Genomic DNA, 22,546 nt, shown 5'->3' with positions numbered 1-22,546 from the left:
TGTTGGAGCCTACTGAACACTGTGGAGACGTCTCTCCTTATCTGACACTTGTAAACTGTTGGAGCCTAGTGAACACTGTGGAGACATCTCTCCTTATCTGACACTTGTAAACTGTTACTGTTGGAGCCTAGTGAACACTGTGGAGACGTCTCTCCTTATCTGACACTTGTAAACTGTTGGAGCCTAGTGAACACTGTGGAGACGTCTCTCCTTATCTGACACTTGTAAACTGTTGGAGCCTAGTGAACACTGTGGAGACGTCTCTCCTTATCTGACACTTGTAAACTGTTGGAGCCTAGTGAACACTGTGGAGACATCTCTCCTTATCTGACACTTGTAAACTGTTACTGTTGGAGCCTAGTGAACACTGTGGAGACATCTCTCCTTATCTGACACTTGTAAACTGTTGGAGCCTAGTGAACACTGTGGAGACGTCTCTCCTTATCTGACACTTGTAAACTGTTACTGTTGGAGCCTAGTGAACACTGTGGAGACGTCTCTCCTTATCTGACACTTGTAAACTGTTACTGTTGGAGCCTAGTGAACACTGTGGAGACGTCTCTCCTTATCTGACACTTGTAAACTGTTGGAGCCTAGTGAACACTGTGGAGACGTCTCTCCTTATCTGACACTTGTAAACTGTTACTGTTGGAGCCTAGTGAACACTGTGGAGACATCTCTCCTTATCTGACACTTGTAAACTGTTACTGTTGGAGCCTAGTGAACACTGTGGAGACATCTCTCCTTATCTGACACTTGTAAACTGTTGGAGCCTAGTGAACACTGTGGAGACGTCTCTCCTTATCTGACACTTGTAAACTGTTGGAGCCTAGTGAACACTGTGGAGACATCTCTCCTTATCTGACACTTGTAAACTGTTACTGTTGGAGCCTAGTGAACACTGTGGAGACGTCTCTCCTTATCTGACACTTGTAAACTGTTGGAGCCTAGTGAACACTGTGGAGACGTCTCTCCTTATCTGACACTTGTAAACTGTTACTGTTGGAGCCTAGTGAACACTGTGGAGACGTCTCTCCTTATCTGACACTTGTAAACTGTTACTGTTGGAGCCTAGTGAACACTGTGGAGACGTCTCTCCTTATCTGACACTTGTAAACTGTTACTGTTGGAGCCTAGTGAACACTATGGAGACGTCTCTCCTTATCTGACACTTGTAAACTGTTACTGTTGGAGCCTAGTGAACACTGTGGAGACGTCTCTCCTTATCTGACACTTGTAAACTGTTACTGTTGGAGCCTAGTGAACACTGTGGAGACGTCTCTCCTTATCTGACACTTGTAAACTGTTACTGTTGGAGCCTAGTGAACACTGTGGAGACGTCTCTCCTTATCTGACACTTGTAAACTGTTACTGTTGGAGCCTAGTGAACACTGTGGAGACATCTCTCCTTATCTGACACTTGTAAACTGTTACTGTTGGAGCCTAGTGAACACTGTGGAGACGTCTCTCCTTATCTGACACTTGTAAACTGTTACTGTTGGAGCCTAGTGAACACTGTGGAGACATCTCTCCTTATCTGACACTTGTAAACTGTTACTGTTGGAGCCTAGTGAACACTGTGGAGACGTCTCTCCTTATCTGACACTTGTAAACTGTTACTGTTGGAGCCTAGTGAACACTGTGGAGACATCTCTCCTTATCTGACACTTGTAAACTGTTACTGTTGGAGCCTAGTGAACACTGTGGAGACATATCTCCTTATCTGACACTTGTAAACTGTTGGAGCCTAGTGAACACTGTGGAGACGTCTCTCCTTATCTGACACTTGTAAACTGTTACTGTTGGAGCCTAGTGAACACTGTGGAGACGTCTCTCCTTATCTGACACTTGTAAACTGTTACTGTTGGAGCCTAGTGAACACTGTGGAGACGTCTCTCCTTATCTGACACTTGTAAACTGTTACTGTTGGAGCCTAGTGAACACTGTGGAGACATCTCTCCTTATCTGACACTTGTAAACTGTTGGAGCCTAGTGAACACTGTGGAGACATCTCTCCTTATCTGACACTTGTAAACTGTTGGAGCCTAGTGAACACTGTGGAGACGTCTCTCCTTATCTGACACTTGTAAACTGTTACTGTTGGAGCCTAGTGAACACTGTGGAGACGTCTCTCCTTATCTGACACTTGTAAACTGTTACTGTTGGAGCCTAGTGAACACTGTGGAGACGTCTCTCCTCATCTGACACTTGTAAATTGTTACTGTTGGAGCCTAGTGAACACTGTGGAGACGTCTCTCCTTATCTGACACTTGTAAACTGTTACTGTTGGAGCCTAGTGAACACTGTGGAGACATCTCTCCTTATCTGACACTTGTAAACTGTTACTGTTGGAGCCTAGTGAACACTGTGGAGACGTCTCTCCTTATCTGACACTTGTAAACTGTTGGAGCCTAGTGAACACTGTGGAGACGTCTCTCCTTATCTGACACTTGTAAACTGTTACTGTTGGAGCCTAGTGAACACTGTGGAGACGTCTCTCCTTATCTGACACTTGTAAATTGTTACTGTTGGAGCCTAGTGAACACTGTGGAGACATCTCTCCTTATCTGACACTTGTAAACTGTTGGAGCCTAGTGAACACTGTGGAGACGTCTCTCCTTATCTGACACTTGTAAACTGTTACTGTTGGAGCCTAGTGAACACTGTGGAGACGTCTCTCCTTATCTGACACTTGTAAATTGTTACTGTTGGAGCCTAGTGAACACTGTGGAGACATCTCTCCTTATCTGACACTTGTAAACTGTTACTGTTGGAGCCTAGTGAACACTGTGGAGACGTCTCTCCTTATCTGACACTTGTAAACTGTTACTGTTGGAGCCTAGTGAACACTGTGGAGACATCTCTCCTTATCTGACACTTGTAAACTGTTGGAGCCTAGTGAACACTGTGGAGACGTCTCTCCTTATCTGACACTTGTAAACTGTTGGAGCCTAGTGAACACTGTGGAGACGTCTCTCCTTATCTGACACTTGTAAACTGTTACTGTTGGAGCCTAGTGAACACTGTGGAGACGTCTCTCCTTATCTGACACTTGTAAACTGTTACTGTTGGAGCCTAGTGAACACTGTGGAGACATCTCTCCTTATCTGACACTTGTAAACTGTTGGAGCCTAGTGAACACTGTGGAGACATCTCTCCTTATCTGACACTTGTAAACTGTTACTGTTGGAGCCTAGTGAACACTGTGGAGACGTCTCTCCTTATCTGACACTTGTAAACTGTTACTGTTGGAGCCTAGTGAACACTGTGGAGACGTCTCTCCTTATCTGACACTTGTAAACTGTTGGAGCCTAGTGAACACTGTGGAGACGTCTCTCCTTATCTGACACTTGTAAACTGTTACTGTTGGAGCCTAGTGAACACTGTGGAGACATCTCTCCTTATCTGACACTTGTAAACTGTTGGAGCCTAGTGAACACTGTGGAGACATCTCTCCTTATCTGACACTTGTAAACTGTTACTGTTGGAGCCTAGTGAACACTGTGGAGACGTCTCTCCTCATCTGACACTTGTAAATTGTTACTGTTGGAGCCTAGTGAACACTGTGGAGACATCTCTCCTTATCTGACACTTGTAAACTGTTGGAGCCTAGTGAACACTGTGGAGACATCTCTCCTTATCTGACACTTGTAAACTGTTACTGTTGGAGCCTAGTGAACACTGTGGAGACGTCTCTCCTCATCTGACACTTGTAAATTGTTACTGTTGGAGCCTAGTGAACACTGTGGAGACATCTCTCCTTATCTGACACTTGTAAACTGTTGGAGCCTAGTGAACACTGTGGAGACATCTCTCCTTATCTGACACTTGTAAACTGTTGGAGCCTAGTGAACACTGTGGAGACATCTCTCCTTGTAAACTGTTACTGTTGGAGCCTAGTGAACACTGTGGAGACGTCTCTCCTTATCTGACACTTGTAAACTGTTGGAGCCTAGTGAACACTGTGGAGACATCTCTCCTTGTAAACTGTTACTGTTGGAGCCTAGTGCTCGATACTTGTAAATCTGTGTTTGAGCCCAAAATTGTTGAATTCCCTTTTCTCCGGTTCTCTATTTTACTATCCAAAGTTGTCATTGTTATTTCACTAAGTGAAAGATTGTTAGGTTTGTTTTTTGAAAAGAAATATAACCTTTTAAAGTTTTAACTCAATTTTTGATTTCGTAGTTTGACCCATTCAACACCAGCACCTTCCGCTCCATGGATAACCGCGGAACAGGACGGAATCATGTCGCGAAGGGCCGTTTGCCTTAAGATGGTGGTATGTCGAGTAGGGCAGCTTGCTTTAAAACTATAATCCTCTCTCTAAAAATAGTATCGGGAAGGGATCATATCGGGAAGTGCAGCTTGATTAATCCTCTCTCCAAAATGGTGTGGGGAAGGAACTATGTCAACTCGAAACTATGTCCTCTAAGATGGTGTCGAGAAGGGCAGCTTGTCATAAAACTACAGCCCCTCTAAGATGGTGTAGTATGTCGAGAAGGGCAGTTTGCCTTAAGATGGTCGTATAACGTGATGGGCAGTTTGCCTTAAGATGGTGGTATGTCGAAAAGTGCAGCTCGGGATGGGTCATGACGAGGAGGACAGCTTGCATGTAAACTATAACGGGGAATTGTCTTGTCGTGAAGAGCAGCTTGCTTTAAACTATAGTCCTTAGGCCCCTCCAAGGTGGTGTCATGTCGAGAAGGGCATCTCCACTGTAGTTAGGCCCACTGGCCTTAGAATCGTACAAACAAATTTCGCAACGTGGGTAAGTCCTGTCAAGATAGTTTAAATTCCGTGCTCCCTACATACTTAAGATGGTAGTAGTGAGGTTTGGCACTGTCAAGATGGTAGTAGTGAGGTTAGCCACGTTCATTTGTTTAAATTCCGTGTCCACGTGCTCAAAGCACACCGATTTTAAATTCCGTGCCCCCTATTGCACCCTTCTTCAGCTTCCTCGGTGGAAACTTGAAGTCCAATATTGCCACGGCTGCCCCAGAAAAGAATATACTCACCGAAGATGTCGCGATCAGTCCCTGTCGTCGAATAGGGATGCATAGGTATGGCTCACTAGGGAGAGTCTACTAGCTGCATAAAATCATGACACAGACGGATTTTTAAAAACTGTGTATAAATTTTATTTACCAAGGTTAAGAAAAATGAAGAATGAAATCAATCAAATATTAATTAATGTAATGTTTCAAATCATAGGGTTACATTATCACAATGCCCAAGAGGGCTGTTTATAAAAATCAAATGTAACACCACATCGCTGATTAATTCTTGAATTAATTAATTAATTATCAAATTATGTAATTGATTACCTAATCTGTTACTTAAAATTCATAAAATATAGGGTAGATGTATACACCAGCACGGTAATATGATAATAATAACAACAAGGTATTAATGTAACGTGGACCAATAAAATAATAATAATAATAATAATAATAATAATAATAATAATTTTTGTCTAAATGAAGTTACAGTGGCTAACCAAAATCAATCATCAGAAGTACTAATAATTATCCACCAAACTCAATAAAAATCGATAATAAAATATTTCAGAGGTTACATGAAATAAATAAATATGTTAATATTTTAAATAATTAAATTACAATTAATTTTGATATGCATAATTAACTGCTTTGAATGATTGATACTATGCCTCTTTAGGCCTTCCAAAATAACGTAAGTGATAGTGATAACATACTAAAGTAATAATAATAGTAATAATAATAATAATAATAATAATAATAATAATAATAATAATAATAATAATTTTTTTTACGAGGAATGTGGAAAATCTTCAAAAAGACACTTGTGAAGGGTCCGCACTCCACAAGTGTGTGGGATTCTTACCCACTAAAAACCACACACCCTTTTCCCACGATGTGTATCATCAGCCCGGAACCGCTCTCGCATTACTTCAGGGTGATATCGTGCTTTGTCTTTCAGACGTCTTCTTTCTTCATTTCTCCTTTACGAACGTTCGTATGCTTCCAAATCCTTCTTCTTCTGACGAAGGATGTCCTCCACATGTACTGCCACGCGATCCCAGGATTCCTGGTTTCGCAGCATCACCGAAATAATATTATCTCTTGTCAGTTCTCCTAGTTCAGTTTCCACACATCTTCTCTGAATCGTCCAATGGCCGCATACAAAAAAGGTGTGATATACGTCGTCAATATCATCACAGTACATGCATGCTGCGTCACTCGCTCTGCCCACTTTATGCAGGAATTTCCGGAAATACCCATGTCCTGTTAGAAGCTGCGTGAGGTAGTAATTTACTTCACCGTGGGCCCTTTCAACCCAGATATCCAAGCGTGGTATCAGTCGCTTGGTCCATTTGCCTCGAGGGTCACTTTCCCATCTGAGTTGCCATCGCCTCATCAGTTGACTGAAGGCTCGCTTCTTTGCACATTTCTTTCCCAGCTCTCCTTTGGTACGCCAGATTTCATGCCGCTCCAATGTAAGTAGGTCTATTGTGGCTATTGCTGCCACCGTGAGGATTGCCGGTTCGGAAACAGTGCGGTATGCACATGCAATACGTAAAGCCGCTCTCCGTTGTACGGCAGCTATCCTTCTCCGATACCAAGCAAATCTCAAGGATTCAGCCCAGATTTCAGAACCATATAGAAGCACTGACTGAACCGTCGACATGAGAAGACGTCGTTTACTGGATTTCGGACCTTTAATATTTCCCATTAGTCTGCTAAGTGCAGTCATGTATTTTACTGCCTTGTCTGTCACTCTCTGAATATGAGTCCAGAATGTGAGCTTGGAGTCAAGTGTCACTCCTAGATATTTTGTGCTCGCAGATGTTTATATCACTAACTCTCCAACAGTCATTGGTACAAGAGTTTCGATCCTTTTCCTCGTCAGAAGAACTATCTCCATTTTGTGTTCGGCTAATTTTAAACTGTGGCTCATCATTCATTCTTTTATGCGCTGCATCACCTGGTTCAGTTTAATTTGAGCCATTTCAACATTACGAGCTACTATCAAGGCGGCCACATCATCAGCGTAGCCCACAAGCTTCGTGTCCTCTGGCATCTCCAAACGTAACAAGCCATCATACATTATGTTCCAAAGATCTGGACCAAGGATCGATCCCTGCGTTGCACCAGCCGTCAGACGCTTTGTCTTTTCCCCATCTTCCGTATCATACAACAGAGTGCGATCTTTGAAGTAATCTCTCATTATGCGCATAAGATATTGTGGTAGCTTGAAAGTTTCTTCAAGAGCTACCAACATGTCGCTCCGTCTTGCCGAATTGAAGGCATTCTTCACATCCAGGGTCACAAGAAGTGTCAATTTACGGGAATGATAGTTGCCCATTTGTGCCCTTTCTGCTGTATTCACCACCTCCCACACTGCATCTAGCGTCGAGTGTCCTCTCCGAAATCCATGTTGGCAAACAGATAGATCCCCTGCTAGTTGAACTGCTGAGAGGATTCTGGGCTGCAGAAGTTTCTCCAGGCCTTTTCCAGCTGTGTCCAGCATACATAAAGGTCTATAACCACCAAGTTTTCCTTTGCTGATCAGAACCAAACGAGCCATTTTCCATCGGGGACTAAAAACACCCGTTTGCAGGCAATGATTGTACATATTCAGCAACAGTTCTGGGCATAGTTCTGCTATTATCTTTAGCACTTCTGCAGGTATACCATCTGGTCCAGGAGTTTTCTTGTTTCTAAGAGAGCTAATAGCTCTATTCAGCTCTTCTACAGTAAAGAGGGGTATATCATCCAGTTCTTTCTCGTCGTCACAGTCAATCCTCTCTGGATGGTCTGGGAATAGTGTATCCACAATTTGTTTAATTGTTTGCGGATCCGCACTCGGGGTTGAAAATGTCCCGAGTTTCTTCATGACAATCTTATAACCTTGTCCCCATGGATCATCTTCTACTTCTTTAGCCAGTGCCCACCATTTATCGGCTTTACTTTTTTGATTGCATTACGGAGTTCCTTCTTCGCTGACTTGTACTCCGTTGTGACTGAGGTATTCCCTTGACTGCCTCTCATCCTCTTAGCCCTGCGTCGAAGTCGCAGATAATTCTTTCTCAGTTCAGCAATCTCTTCGGTCCACCAGTACGCTGGGCGCTTGCTGTTTCACGGTCTCCTTCGGGACATTGAGGCGCTTCATGCTTGATGGATTAGCTGCATAGTGAGTTCAACACATACACCAGCTGCTTCTTTCCCTCTACGAGCAAAACATTTTTCAGTTATGTTGTCTATTCCATTCCGAATTACATCAATGAACTTTTCCTTGTCAATACCGGCTATATTCCACCGTGCTGGCCTGCGCAAGATGTTTCTTTCTTGAGGAGATTCTTGGAGCAGTCGAAAGATGATGTATTGATGATCGCTCCCCATGTAGTTCTCGATCACTTCCCATTCGCAAATCTTAGGCGTAATATCCTCTGATGAGAAGGTTACATCCGGTATTGTTCCCTGACATCCTGGCCGTCGAAATGTTGGTACATTTCCAATGTTGTTGACCACCAAACCTGTTCTGACTACCATCTCCATTATACGACGTCCTCTGGAGTCTGTTTGTGGCATGCCCCATTCCAACGCTTGAGCATTTACGTCACCAGCGACCACTAGTTTGTTTTCCATTCTGCGTATTACGTCCTCAAGACCATCGAGTTTCATCTGAAAGTTGGAAACAGATTCATTTGGTGTAAAATAACAGCTTACAATAGTGATTCCCCCAGTCTGTACCCAAACAAAACCGTCATCGCATCCATGCTGTGTTACTGGGACTTTTCCTGGATCTGGTATCCAAATTGCAGCTGTTCCGAGGTTATCCACAAACCACCCTGGATGATCTCTCTCTTGATATGGTTCGCTAATAATAACAATGTCTACTTCCATCTCGTAAATCAGCTGTGTCATAAGATCGTTAGCTGTTTGACTCCTGTGCATATTTGCTTGAAGTATTCGCATCATTTACTATGATTTTTTACCTTTTCCAGAGCTTCACGAAATATTGCACATGCTCCCGATCCAGGAATATGATTTCGTTCAGCTTCATTGACACCCTTGTCTGAACAAAGCATACATCGTGGATTGTTCTTTTTACAGTCTACTGCCTTGTGGCCAGATTCTCCACACTTAAAACAGAGCTTGCTTCTGTCGGGGCCTGTGCAGTTCCTTGCCAGATGTCCATATGATAGGCATCGGAAACAGCGAGGTAACATAGTTCTAGCTCGTACTCTGCAGTATAGCCATCCTATCTTGATTCTTCCTGCTTCCAGTAGTTTCTGAGCGTCCTCGTCTTTGGTTTCGAAGATGGCAAGTTTCTGTCCCCAGCTATTTGGTTTCGAGACCGATATTTTCAGTTCTCCATGGGGGTTGCCGGAATCTCGTCTTACGGCTTCCTCCACGTCTGCGGCGGTAGTGACACCATCCATGTCTCGAATCTCCAGTGTAGTTCGGGGGATTAAAGCCTTTACATCGCCATCTCGTCCGAGGGCATCTCTCAGAGAATTACTGAATACCTCCATATTTTCCATCTTAGTTGGTTTGTTAAATTCAAGAAGAACAGCTCCCGCTCTTGTTTTACGGATAGATCGAATGCCTGCTCCACTGTCTTCCGGCTTCACCCTGTCCCTGATATCCTTCAAAACATCAGCGAAAGTCTTACCGTTCATTGGTTTGATGATTACGGCTTCTGAACGACTCCTAGATTTAGAATGAGGTCGTTTCCCACTTTCGCTAAGCACTGTACTTTCAGGATTATTACTGACCTGTTTCGTTGGGATATCTCCTTGCTTCCTATCCTCACTCTTCTTCTTTCTCTTCTTGTTAGACAGAAACGTTTCCCATTTTCCTTGATCTTCCTCCGAGTCATATGTCACTGGTGATGTGTTGGACAATTCCTTATTCTCCGTGGTAGTTGGTCTCTGCTCTAGTTCTTCTGCAGATTTCTTCCACGACATCCTGCATGTTGCTCCAGCCTCTAAAGCTTCTTTCAGCTTCATGAGGCCGTTCTTTATTTCCGTTTTTAGGTTTTTGAGAGGAATAGCCATTATCTTCTTCAACAGTGATCTTGCAGTCTCAAGATGCACCTCTTCTTTGTATTGATTCTCCATTATCTGCCGACTGATATCATCAGTCAGATTTAGGTCAATACTCCTACCATTTCGTCCATTGTGGATACTTTCCCTTGATACACCAGGGAGCTCCACCGTATCACGCAGAATGTCTGCTTCTACAATCATGCCAATATGGGAGTCTAGTTGGCCGTGTGTTAAGTCAAGGAGATGAAGTTGTGGGTGGGCGCTGGGAGCGCTTTTACAATAGAAAACGATCGTCTATCTACCGCAGTGTACCTTCTACGTGACTTTGATCTTTGACAAGATGGCTGCTCACAACAGGATTATTTCAACGCAAACTTTTCAATATTTCACTTAATATTCTGTCGTTCCAGTTGTAATCTAACACATCTACCATGAAATGGGGCTTAAAATAATCATACAAGCTCGTTTAGGTTAGTGCCTTCATACGTAAACCCGCTTTCTTGTGCTATTTTGTAGCTGCGAAGTTCACGCGTCTTTTTATGTCCAACAACAACAACAACAATAATAATAATAATAATAATAATAATAATAATAATAAAGCTGCAGGTGAGGATGGGATCATAGCAGAAATTCTCAAATCAGCAGGCCCAAATACTATAAAAGAATTCACCGGTATCATCCAAGAGATTTGGGAAACAGAACAAATTCCAGAAGATTGGAAAAGTGCACTAATTCATCCTTTACATAAGAAAGGAGACAGAACGGATGTAAATAACTACAGAGGAATCTCATTGGTATCTGTTGCCTACAAAATTTTATCTCAGTGCCTTCTCGATAGAGCCCAACAGCAACTAGAACCAAGAATTGGAGAATATCAAGCAGGTTTCAGACCAAGCCGTTCATGTCCAGAGCAAATTTTGAACCTAAAGTTAATCCTAAGGCATCAGAGAATTTGTAGCAAAAATGTAGTTTGTACTTTTGTTGATTTCAAAAAGGCCTATGATTCAGTTGATCGTCAATCACTGTTTCAGATATTAAAAGAACAGGATCTAGACCGGAAAACACTCGCAATTGTAAAAGAGACATTGACAGACACAAAATCTAAGGTTAAATTCATGGGGGAAATCTCAGACCCTTTTCCGATCAAAACAGGAGTAAGACAGGGAGATGGGCTCTCTCCACTATTCTTCAACTGCGTCCTTGAAAAGGTAATACAGGAATGGCGCAAACAGAAGTCTGCCCTCAAGATTGACCAACCAATCACTCTTGGTAGGGGCAAATTAGCAGTAGACTGCCTGGCATTTGCGGACGATCTGGCAATCTTAACTCGTGACGTTTCAACAGCCATAAACCAGATCGAACTCCTGAAAGAAACAGCGGAAAAAGTCGGCCTCCAAATATCGTTTGAAAAAACTGAATACATGACCTGCAGCAAAGAAGCCCCTAAATTCATGGAGACAAAATATGGCAAAATAAAACGGGTCCAGCAATTCAAATATCTCGGTGAAATAATTCAGGAGAATGGAATGGAAACAAAAGCCAATGAAGTTAGATGCCAAAAAATGGAAACTGCGTATAGACTCACCCAAAATATCTATAACAAAAAGTGTCTCTCCAAGCATGCTAAACTAAGACACTATAATACAGTTATTAAACCAGAATGCCTCTATGGATCAGAGACACTAATTTTGAACAGGAAAACTGATCTAGAAAATATTCAGAAAAAGGAACGCAAGATCATTAGAAAAATTTTAGGCCCAAAACTCGTAGATGAACAGTACCGCCTTAGAGGGAAACAGGAAATCAAACAATTTTCTAACATTCACAGCGACATCAGAAAACGCAGATTAAGATTCTTTGGACATATAAAAAGGATGAACCCAGATAGACTTACCAAGCAAATAGTTGAATTTTATGAAAACCGAAGTAAAGCTAAAACGGACACAATAAAATGGATTGGCGAAATTAAAACAGATCTCAAACTGGCAGGAATTACACCTGAAGACATCCAAAGCCGGGTTATCTTCAGAACCAAAGTTCATAAGTGGCAAGTTGACCAAGAGGAAAAACCAAAGAAGAAGACCGGAACAACATGGTCTCAAGAGAGAAAAGAAGCACACAGCAAACGAATGAAGGAAGTGTGGGCACAAAGAAAGGCAAATGCCTGTCTCTAAGTACTTTGCGTAGTCCTAATGGGCTCATTCGCAATATATAATAATAATAATAATAATAATAATAATAATAATAATAATAATAATAATAATAATAATAATAATAATAATAATAATAATAATAATAATAATTACTATCATAGTAAAATTTAGCCACTGGTGTCCACCATAATTCGTTACCTCTGGGTATATGTAATTTATAATTCAGAACATTCACATTTCAATATATCACACCTCTGGTGATTACAATTTACTCTCAATAATATAATTTGATGAATCTTTGTTTTAAATGATAATTACCATGACCTGTTCCAACTCACAAGAAATAAACTGCACACTGTGTAAAGAAAAATACATCAACTGCCTAAGGCATATTTTCCAAATAATAATAATAATAATAATAATAATAATAATAATAATAATAATAATAATAATAATAATAATAATAATAATAATAATAATAATAATAATAATAATAATAATTGTTACCGTGTTTTAGTGGTAGGTAGGGGTGAAAGAAGGTGCGGGCGTGAACGGGTCTCAAACTACGGAATCAAAGTTAATGTAAAATTTAACAAGGTTATATTTTCTTTTTAAAATAAGAAATAACAAACATGGCAGGTACAGAGTAGCAAGTCAAAAGGGTAATTACAATATTTACAGAATTTGGGCTTCTAGCCCTGACTTCACAATGCTTGGGCAATCAGCCCAACCTTACTTCAAAATGAGTATTAACAGAGGGGCAGAAAACCCCATTCATGCTCAGGAGCACTTGCTCCAAATTACACCGAAAAGCCTCCACGAGGCATCCAAGACTCAATTTTCGAAAAAGAGCCACATGCTCTCAACTTTAAGCCTCTCAAAGGCCACACCCAACTCCACCTTCAAGTTGTCCTCACTGGACATAGACACAGGGGTAAAATACCCAACCTACTGAGGTCTATTAAATGAAAAGGGGTAATTACATGACCTCCAAAATAACAATTTGAGAGGAGGCGATCTGCACTCCTAATATACTTTGTTTTTAAAACCTAATCTGGCTCTAGGCCACTAATGCAAGGGCTAATCCCATACTACAGAGGTGACTTTAGAAAAGAACAAATTTACATAATGTTAAGGAAGAATAGTTTGAGAAAATAAGTTCACCTCAAAACAATATGAGTGGGAGCTCGAGAGGGTTACGCACTCTCTATCCCGATACGTAGTTTAAAAGATAGAATAGATACAAGTTTCTTTACATTTTTAAGGAAGGTTACATAATGGAAAAACTTCGGACCCGCCCCGAGAGTTAAACTGCTGAGCTAGCAAAGAAAGAAGTTATTAATTGGCCATTACCTTGTTGTTGACCGCTGCCGAAGAAAGAGGCGCTTCCCGCCCCCTGCTATGTACTTTACACACTGAAAGTTGGAACAGAAGTGGCCCGGAGACCCTAAAATCAGCAGTTTATATCCTCTCGCGGAAGGTTCGGGCGTTAGGGGAATGAAAACACCCTCCCACAAACTCTTTATTGGGTAGGATACAGCAACATATTCAAGTTGGGGGAAGATACCTCTGATTGGTCAGAAATTAATAACAGAAATTCGGGATAGGTTAAATGCAAAACAAGGGGAAAGAGAGGGGTATACAGCCAACTTAAACAATAACAGAAAGAAATTTAACAAGAAACAAACTTTTGAAATAAAAATTTTCTCCTAAAAAACAGTTCTTTCACTCCGCACTAGGGTGCACCATTGTTGATCTTCAGTAGTGTCCTCTAGAAGAGAAAGTTCACACTTCTTTCTACAAGCGAAACAAAAATACGTCGAAAATGACACAGTTCAAAAACTCTAAAATTTCCAGGTAGTGACATCTTCTGAGAAACTTGAAGATTAATACCGTCAATAAAGTTCAGACTTCCTCCAGCAGAGGAGTTTCAACTGGCGCACATTTTAAATTAGCGGCGTGGAGGTGTACCGCCCGGTACAGACCTCCCCCCCCCCCCAAATGTTCCTCCAGGGGTGACACATGAAATTTGTTTGAAAACAAGGTCCAAGTTTTGATATAGATATGGAGATTAATTGCAGAAGAATTTATAAGATTTTCTTAATGTGGTTTGATTCAGTTTCAAAATTTTTGTTGTAACTGGAGAAGTAAAGTTTTTATGTTTGTAGAAGTTGAATTCAGAAGGAAAACTTTAGTTTTTAAAGTTGAGGAAAATTTTCTAAGTCCACCAAAAATTGCAGTAGAATACCCAAGAAAGGGTAGTAAAGTTGATCTGGAATGTCCATATAGTTGATGTTGATTAAGTTGGATGGCCAGACCGGCCATTGCAGCTTGCGTCCAGAGGAGGCCGCTCGGACCCCTCAAGTACCCTGAGATACCGCTCGCCCGCACTATGAGGGGAGCAGTGGTGTAGAAGCACGCCGCGCCCGCGGTGAACATATACAGGCTGCGGGCAAGTAGCAGGTCGTGCGCCGCACATCAGCCTTGGCCGGGAGGAGAGCTCCGGCTCGCCATGCACATATTGTCCTCGCTGGGGTCGAGGGGGCCCTTCCTCTAGCCCAGTCGCGGCACGGCGCCACGCGGCTGCGGGGGCACTGAAACATTAAAACTGGGCGGCAGAATTGTTGGACCATCATCATTTTTTGAGGGCACAGGCTTGGTGGAGAGGTTGAGGGGCCAGCGGCGTGCAGATATCCATGGCATTTAATATAAGCAAGCCACAGTGTGTATAGCAGGAGACGGGAGCGTGGTAATGGCCGTGGTAAGGACAGAATGGCAGTTTAACGGTGCGGGGAGGGTTTACAAAAATACTTACATATGAAACTAAATTTTATAGAAGGGGCAGAAAGCCTTAAAAGTGAAACTCAAAAAAAAATATATATAACCTTCATATTCCTTTCAAATTATATGAAGCAAGTTGACACAAAATTTACACTGGTTTCACCTGTGACAGGTGAACCCTAAATATCCTCTCGGTGGCTGGATTACTTAATAACAACGTAACCGGCGTAAGAAAATCGAGAATGATACAAGGCCCATGAAATCTGGGGGCAAGCTTGCCCGCGGGAACAAAGTTCTTGACCATAACTTGGTCACCTACCTTCAAAGGGGTGGGTCTCCGTCCACGATCATACCTTTCCCTAACCTTTTCATGAGACACTTTAAGATTGGCTTTAGCTTTCTTCCAAAGATCTTTAATGTTGTCCGGATCTATTGTCTCGGGTAGAATGTCACTCAGAGACCAGAGGTTAGAGAGCGGCGTGTTGGGAACAAACTTGAACATCAAAGAGGCTGGAGTAAATTTATGTGATTCATGAACCGCCGAATTCAAAGCAAAAGCTAACCAATGCAGGGACGTATCCCACCTGGAATGATCCTCATGATGATAGGCAATAAGCGCGGACCTGAGATTACGGTTAACCCGTTCAGCCAGAGATGGTTGAGGGTAATAAGCAGAAGTTGTCACATGAGAGATGGACAGGTCAAAGCAGAATTTACGAAATAAATTAGATGTAAACGCCTTAGCATTATCAGATACAATATATTGGCACGGACCAAAAGAGGCAAAAATAGAATTTAGGCAAGTAATGGTGGACTGAGCGGTAGCCAGCTTAGTCGGAAATAACCAGGAAAATCTTGTAAAACCATCTACGCATACAAAGATGAACTTGTTGGCATTTCCCTTTGACTGGGGGAAGGGTCCTACATAATCAATATACAGGCGTTCCATGGGGCGCGACGCTTGATGCGAAGACAAAAGGCCTACCTTGGTGGACATGGTGGGTTTACTGATTAAACAGGGTTTGCAAGCCTTCACTAGTTCACGGATTTCACCGTCCATACCTTTCCAGATGAACATTTCACGAATCTTTTCACGAGTTTTAAAGATACCAAGATGCCCTCCTAATGGGGTCTCATGATAATACTTGAAGATCATAGGTACAAGAACAGCTGGAACGACAACTTTCATCATCTTATCATGCCTCGATGGGCAACATAAAACACCATTCCTCAGAACATAAGGGACAACATGTTCCCCAGAAGAAAGGGTTTCCATTATCGGAGCCAGCGTCGGATCTTCACGTTGGTATTTCTCGATATCCCTAAAGAGCATGGGAGCATCAGTTAAGATGCCATTAACATCAGATAGTATGGACTCGGGAGGTGATGAACTGTCGACCGGTTCATGGGTCTCGACGTCGTTGGAAAACATACGGCTGAGTCCATCAGCAACAACATTTTCAGTACCTCTGATATGCCTGACATCGAATTGGAAGGCAGAAATACGGATGGCCCAACGGGCTATACGACCAGTACGACGCGGCCTACCTAAGACCCAGCTTAAAGCTTGATTATCTGTCTCCAGGTCGAATTTGACGTGTTCCAGATAGAGACGGAACTTTTCTAAGGCGAATAAGACTGCCAAACCTTCGAGCTCATAGATGGAATACTTGGCTTCTTGAGCCGATAGAGTCCTAGATGCATAGGCGATGGGTCGCCTCCCTAGTTCAGTCTCTTGAAGAAGGACTGCCGCTACTGCTGACGACGACGCGTCGGTTTGGACGATGAATTTCTTCGAGAAATCAGGCATAGCAAGTACAGGGGCATTACAGAGAGCTAATTTAAGATCTTCAAATGCGGCTTGTTGAGAAGGTCCCCACTCGAATTTGATGCCTTTCCTACGAAGAAGGTTTAAGGGCGCCGCTCTATTAGCGAAGTTAGGAATAAACTTCCTGAAGAAATTCACCATACCATTGAACCTGGCGATACCTTTAATGTCCTTGGGAGGTTTAAAATCACGGATGGCCTGTGTTCTAGAATGATCGACTGCTACACCATCGGGTGACACAATATGCCCTAGGAATGACATAGAGGGCTTAGCAAAGGCAACCTTGGACAACTTGACAGTTAACCCAGCCTTACGAAGGCGATCGAGAACTTCTCGCAGATGATCTAGATGTTCTTCAAAAGTCTCTGAAAATACGACGACATCATCCAAGTAGTGATATAAGTACTCAAATTTGATGTCGGAGAAGACCCTATCTAGTAGCCTAGTGAGTACAACTGCTCCCGTGGGGAGGCCGAAAGGCACGCGGTTGTATTCGTATAAGTTCCAGTCCGTGGCAAACGCTGTAAGGTGTTTAGACTCTTCGGCAAGGGGAATTTGATTATAGGCCTGATTCAAGTCCAAGATAGTAGTAGTAGTAGTAGTAGTATTTATTCATTCATCATGTTGTTTACATATTTACAGGACTCTGTTTTATATATACATAACTCTTCTAATAACATTATTACTTGAGAAATATTAATCTTATAACTGAACCACATATATTACAGAAGTAGTAGTATTATTATCAACATATTAATACTTAAAATAAATTGAATTTCTAACTATCTCTTGCACACATTAAATACATTATTATTATTATTATTATTATTATTATTATTATTATTATTATTATTATTATTATTATTATTATTATACAAAATCACACCAACCTCAACAGAGTCGAGTAGATATCAGTAAAATACCACGTAAGGTGAAACCTTGTGTGTGGTAATTTAGAATATTAATTACGTAGTGAGAAATATATTTTAAATGATGCCTGAAATACGAGTATGGGTATGAGTGAATTACGGATATGATCAACAGCACGTGGTGGAGCATTGAATAGAAATTGGATATGGTGACGTGATATTCTCATTTAGTTATTTCTTCCATAACAGTTTTGTTATCCCTGACAAAGGATTTAAGACACTTCAGACTCTTTTTCTGACCTAATAAAGTAGTTTGTAAAGAACCGGGAAGGACATTAAAGAATTTTGGAATGAAGTACAAGAAATTGCGCTTTGTTATGCTAAGTTTGGGTTTGTATAACATACAACGGTGGTTCATCTTACTGCGTGTTGAATATTCATGTTTAATGTTCTCAATTATATTTTTGTTTTTGTTAATATATTTGTATATTTCAAGGGCATAGAGCTGTTTTACATTAAATATATTTGCTTCAGCATATAATTGACTACTTGGGTATAATCTTCCTTTCTGGTACATTATTCGTAATATAAGGTTTTGAACAACCTGTACTTTATTGATTACATTTTTGTAGGCTCCTCCCCATGCCAAAATTCCGTAGCTAAGAATAGACTGAACTAAAGCGTAATAAACCTCTCTTAACAATTTTATACTGGATATGTATTTTAAATTATGAAATATATAAACAGTTCTTCTGATTTTCTTTCTTAAATCGGTAATGTGACTTTTCCATTTCATGTTCGAATCAATTAATAATCCCAAATACTTAACATTATTTACTTTATAAATTTTGTAGCAGTTACAATTAAATTTACAGTTGATGTTGTGTACAATTAATTCATTAAAATCGTTTCGTGTATCTGTTACAGAAAAATTCATAAATTTTGTCTTTTTAATGTTTAGAAATAATTCATTATTATCTAACCATGCTTTAACTTTAAGCAGTGCTCGAGTTGCTCTCTGTCTGACGAGATTCCAGCTATCACCCTCAACATAAATGACTGTATCATCTGCATATGTTACGACGTGCGTATGTTCGGCATTTGCTATTGTTTTCTCTAGATCATTAATAAATAGAATAAACAATAAAGGACCTAATACTGTGCCTTGTGGGACACCCTTTATTATCCTCATTGGTGTGCTTAGATGTTGATTAATTTTGACATACTGTACTCGATCTGTCAAGTAACTCTCAAGCAAATCCAGCACATTTCCCCTAAAGCCGTATTTTTCCAATTTCTGGAGGAGCAAGCGGTGTGACACACTATCGAATGCCTTTTCAAGGTCGAGAAATATCCCTGTGGAGAGCAAAGAAGAATTGAGATTTTCGTATATTCTATTTGTTAAGGCGGATATAGCATCAGTCGTTCCGAGATTTTTAATGAATCCAAACTGTCTGGGCGAAAGTATTTGGTGTTTTTCTAAAAATTGGTAAATATTGTTCTTTAAGCATTTCTCGAATATTTTTGATATTGTTGTAGTTATCGAAATGGGTCTGTAATTTCTAATGTCACTAATATTTCCAGACTTGTGAAGAGGTTTTACTATTGTTGTTTTAAGCTGTTTTGGAAAGTAACCTAAGGTGAAGGAATCATTGATAATATTCAGCAACGGTTCCTTTAATGACTCTATATTTTCTTTAATAATTCGAGCCGAAATATTGTCTATTCCTACAGCTTTGTTTTCATGTACTTCACTCAAACATCTCTTCAGATCGTATTCTGTTACCGGTGCAAGGAAGCAAGTATGAGGGTTGCGAGCGATATTTAATGTGGAGTCGGAAATCTGTCTGTGATGCTTTGCTTTCTCAGTGGTTTCGTTAATGAAATAATTGTTAAATTTATTAGAAATATTTATGTCATCTTTCCAGATTTCACCTTTATATCTGATTTCCTTGATCTCTTCTTTTCTAACTGACCTTTGTGTTATTTCATTGACTATGCCCCAGACCTTACCCCGGTTATTTGAATTGCGATTGATCAGATTCCTATAGTACTCAGTTTTCGTTTTCATAATTAGATCATTTAGTTTGTTCCTATATTTCCTGTACTGTTCTTTAATTTCCAAGTTATCCTTATTTTTTAAATATTGTTGATAAAGTCGGTCTCTTGTGTGAATAGATTTTACCAAACCGTAAGAAATCCATTCTGTTCTTTTGACTTCCTTTGATTTCAATTTAACAGTGGACAGGCTCATGCAGCTTTTAATTGTATTGACGAATTTATCAAGTTTGATATCTAAATCACTGCTGTTTAAGATGTCTCCCCAATTTATTTTACTTAAATGATTTTTAAGCTCAAAATGATCTATTTTAAAACAGTTACGTCGAAAATTTTGTATCTTATTAGGGACCGAGGCATTTTGAATGTTGAGACTTACTATTATAGGATAATGATCTGAAATTTTACTTTGAGAGATGATAGACAGAATGTCGTCATTTCTCAACCTACTTTTAATCAAAGCATGATCAATACAGGATTTACTTGTACCAGATACTCTAGTAGGATTGTTTATTAAGGACTGAAAATTTCTTTCTTGTACCATGTTGAGATATTCGTCACAGTCGTGTTCATTTAAAAGGTCTATATTTGTGTCCCCTATTATCAGTTCGGTTTCAACATGGCATCTATCTTGGATATAATGATCTAACACACTGAGAAACCGCTGTTTGTGATATTCATGTGACCGATATACTCCTGTAATAGCTACTTTCTTGTTGTCATAGTTAATTACTACTCTGAGAAATTTAAAGTCATCGTACTCAATAATTTCCATTTCGTGCTCCAAACCATTTTTTACCATTAATACAACACCATCACATTTGTTAACTGAACCCTCATTGTAATAAGATTTATACAAGGCATGGTTACTTTTATTTACATTACTCAGTGACCAACTTTCTGTTAAAATTACGACATCAAACCTATGATCATATGCTTTCAAAACAACGTCTAAAATGTTCTTATTTTTCCTTATGCTTCTAATATTAGTATGAAAAATTTGTAATGTACTTTTCCCTTCCGCATGCTTCTGCAATCTACTCGTGCAATCTTTGATGCCCCTTCTCGTCTCTGAAAGAGGTTGGTATGTTAGATAATCAACTTCTAAACCTATTCTGACTATTTACAGGAAAAGGTTAAAGTCAGCTGTTAGTTATTACTAAGGAGGAAGTTACTGTAAGTACGGAGTTTGTACAGAGGGTTGGGACAAGGTCAGTGTCCAGTGGGGTACCGTAATTTACGAGCTAGTGAAGGTCAAGCAGGTAGACTACAGCCGTTCAGCCAAGCAGGGTGGAATGCAAGAGCAGTGAAGGGGAGAGTGAGAGAGAGAGAGAGAGATAGCGAGAGGGAGATGTGTCCTAGAAGAGGAAACAAAGCTTAATACAAAGGGTTACCAACTTATGGGTTAGTAAACTAAACACAGGTTAGATATGAGTAAGCTCATGGAATGTCACTCATCTGCGTAGCGCGGTGCATGCTGCCATCAGCGGTCTTAAACAGGATAACTCCATCACTGGTCCAGACATTTCTGACGCCGAACTTGGAGATAGCCGCCTTCAGAACCGTCAGTCTGGCAGACGTAAGGTCCTCCCGGATCGTGACACGAGATCCTTTTAAATGCCTTTTCTTTGCGAATATCTCCTTCCTGCTGCGATAACTTGTCATCTTCACGATAATAGGCCGGGGTTTATTACCAATTTTAAGCCCGACTCTAACTTGGCCTTACGAAACCATGAAAAACAAGAATGAAGGTCAGGAAGGGGCACAGATTGTAACACCACCTTCCGATTGAGAGCCCTATAATCAATGACAGGCCTGAAGCCTCCTTGGGGTTTCGGGACTAGAAAAATAGGCGAAGAATACACCGACTTAGAGGGCCTAATAATACCATCCTTCAACATTTGATCGATGATTTCTTTCAATGCCTTCATTTTAGGTGGAGATAGCCTATATGGTGGAAAACGGACAGGAATCGAATCCGTGACCTCAATTTTGTATTCAATAAGGTCAGTAACACCAAGAGTATCAGAGAACACCTCTGGAAATGACTGACATAATTTACGAATACTATCAGCCTGCTCCTCAGGTAGATGTCTAAGGTCTAACAACATCTCATCCTGGGTAGGGGAAATAGATGAACATGATACAGAATTACACTTTAACAAGGGAATTTTACAATTGGACGCAAACATGAATGTGCACGACTTACTCTGGAGATCGAGCACAAGACCAGTGTGAGAAATGAAGTCCGCTCCCAGTATGATGGGGCAAGACAAGTGCTTAGCCACAAACAGTTTGATTTTCCATGTAAATTTAATAATACGAATTTTGGCATTTACAGAACCTAGAATTTCTAATGGGGATGAATTAGCCGAAACATATTGAACAGGAGATGAATCATAGTCAGGTAATTTACAAACAGACTTAAATTTTGAATACCATTGGTCCGAAATAATTGAACAAACACTGCTTGAATCTAATAGAGCGGATATAGGCTCATTATTTAACTAAATCTTAAGAAAAGGAACAGGTGCGGGGGTATCCGCCGCAATCCTAAGACATTCTTTAGGGCATTCAAAAGATGAATTTGAAGACTGATCGTTCCCTGAATTCACGACCTTTTTGCCAGGGGCTGAGCCTTGGGAAGCAGGATTAGTCGACTCAGCCGAAGTCACTAGTCTTTTTTTATTATTGGCATTGGTGGAATTTGCACCAGAAGTTGAGCAGGAGGGGGTGCTATTTGAGTTTGGGCAATTCTTGGCGATATGTGAGAAAGCCCCACATTTAAAACAGCCTTGTGATGAACCAGCTCCATTATTTGCCC

General features: G+C 40.7%; 1 protein-coding gene across 1 annotated transcript in view; it reads left to right on the top strand.

Annotated features, from left to right (window-relative positions):
• The window catches only part of LOC136866886 (amiloride-sensitive sodium channel subunit alpha-like), a 547,990-nt gene that overhangs the window by 80,086 nt on the left and 445,358 nt on the right, over positions 1 to 22,546 (top strand). The gene's annotated exons all lie outside the window — the stretch shown is intronic.

The sequence above is a fragment of the Anabrus simplex genome, chromosome 3 (assembly GCF_040414725.1).
Source record: "Anabrus simplex isolate iqAnaSimp1 chromosome 3, ASM4041472v1, whole genome shotgun sequence".
Lineage (NCBI taxonomy): Eukaryota > Metazoa > Arthropoda > Insecta > Orthoptera > Tettigoniidae > Anabrus > Anabrus simplex.
Note: the sequence above shows the minus strand (reverse complement) of the source record. Positions and strands in the feature narration are given on the sequence as shown.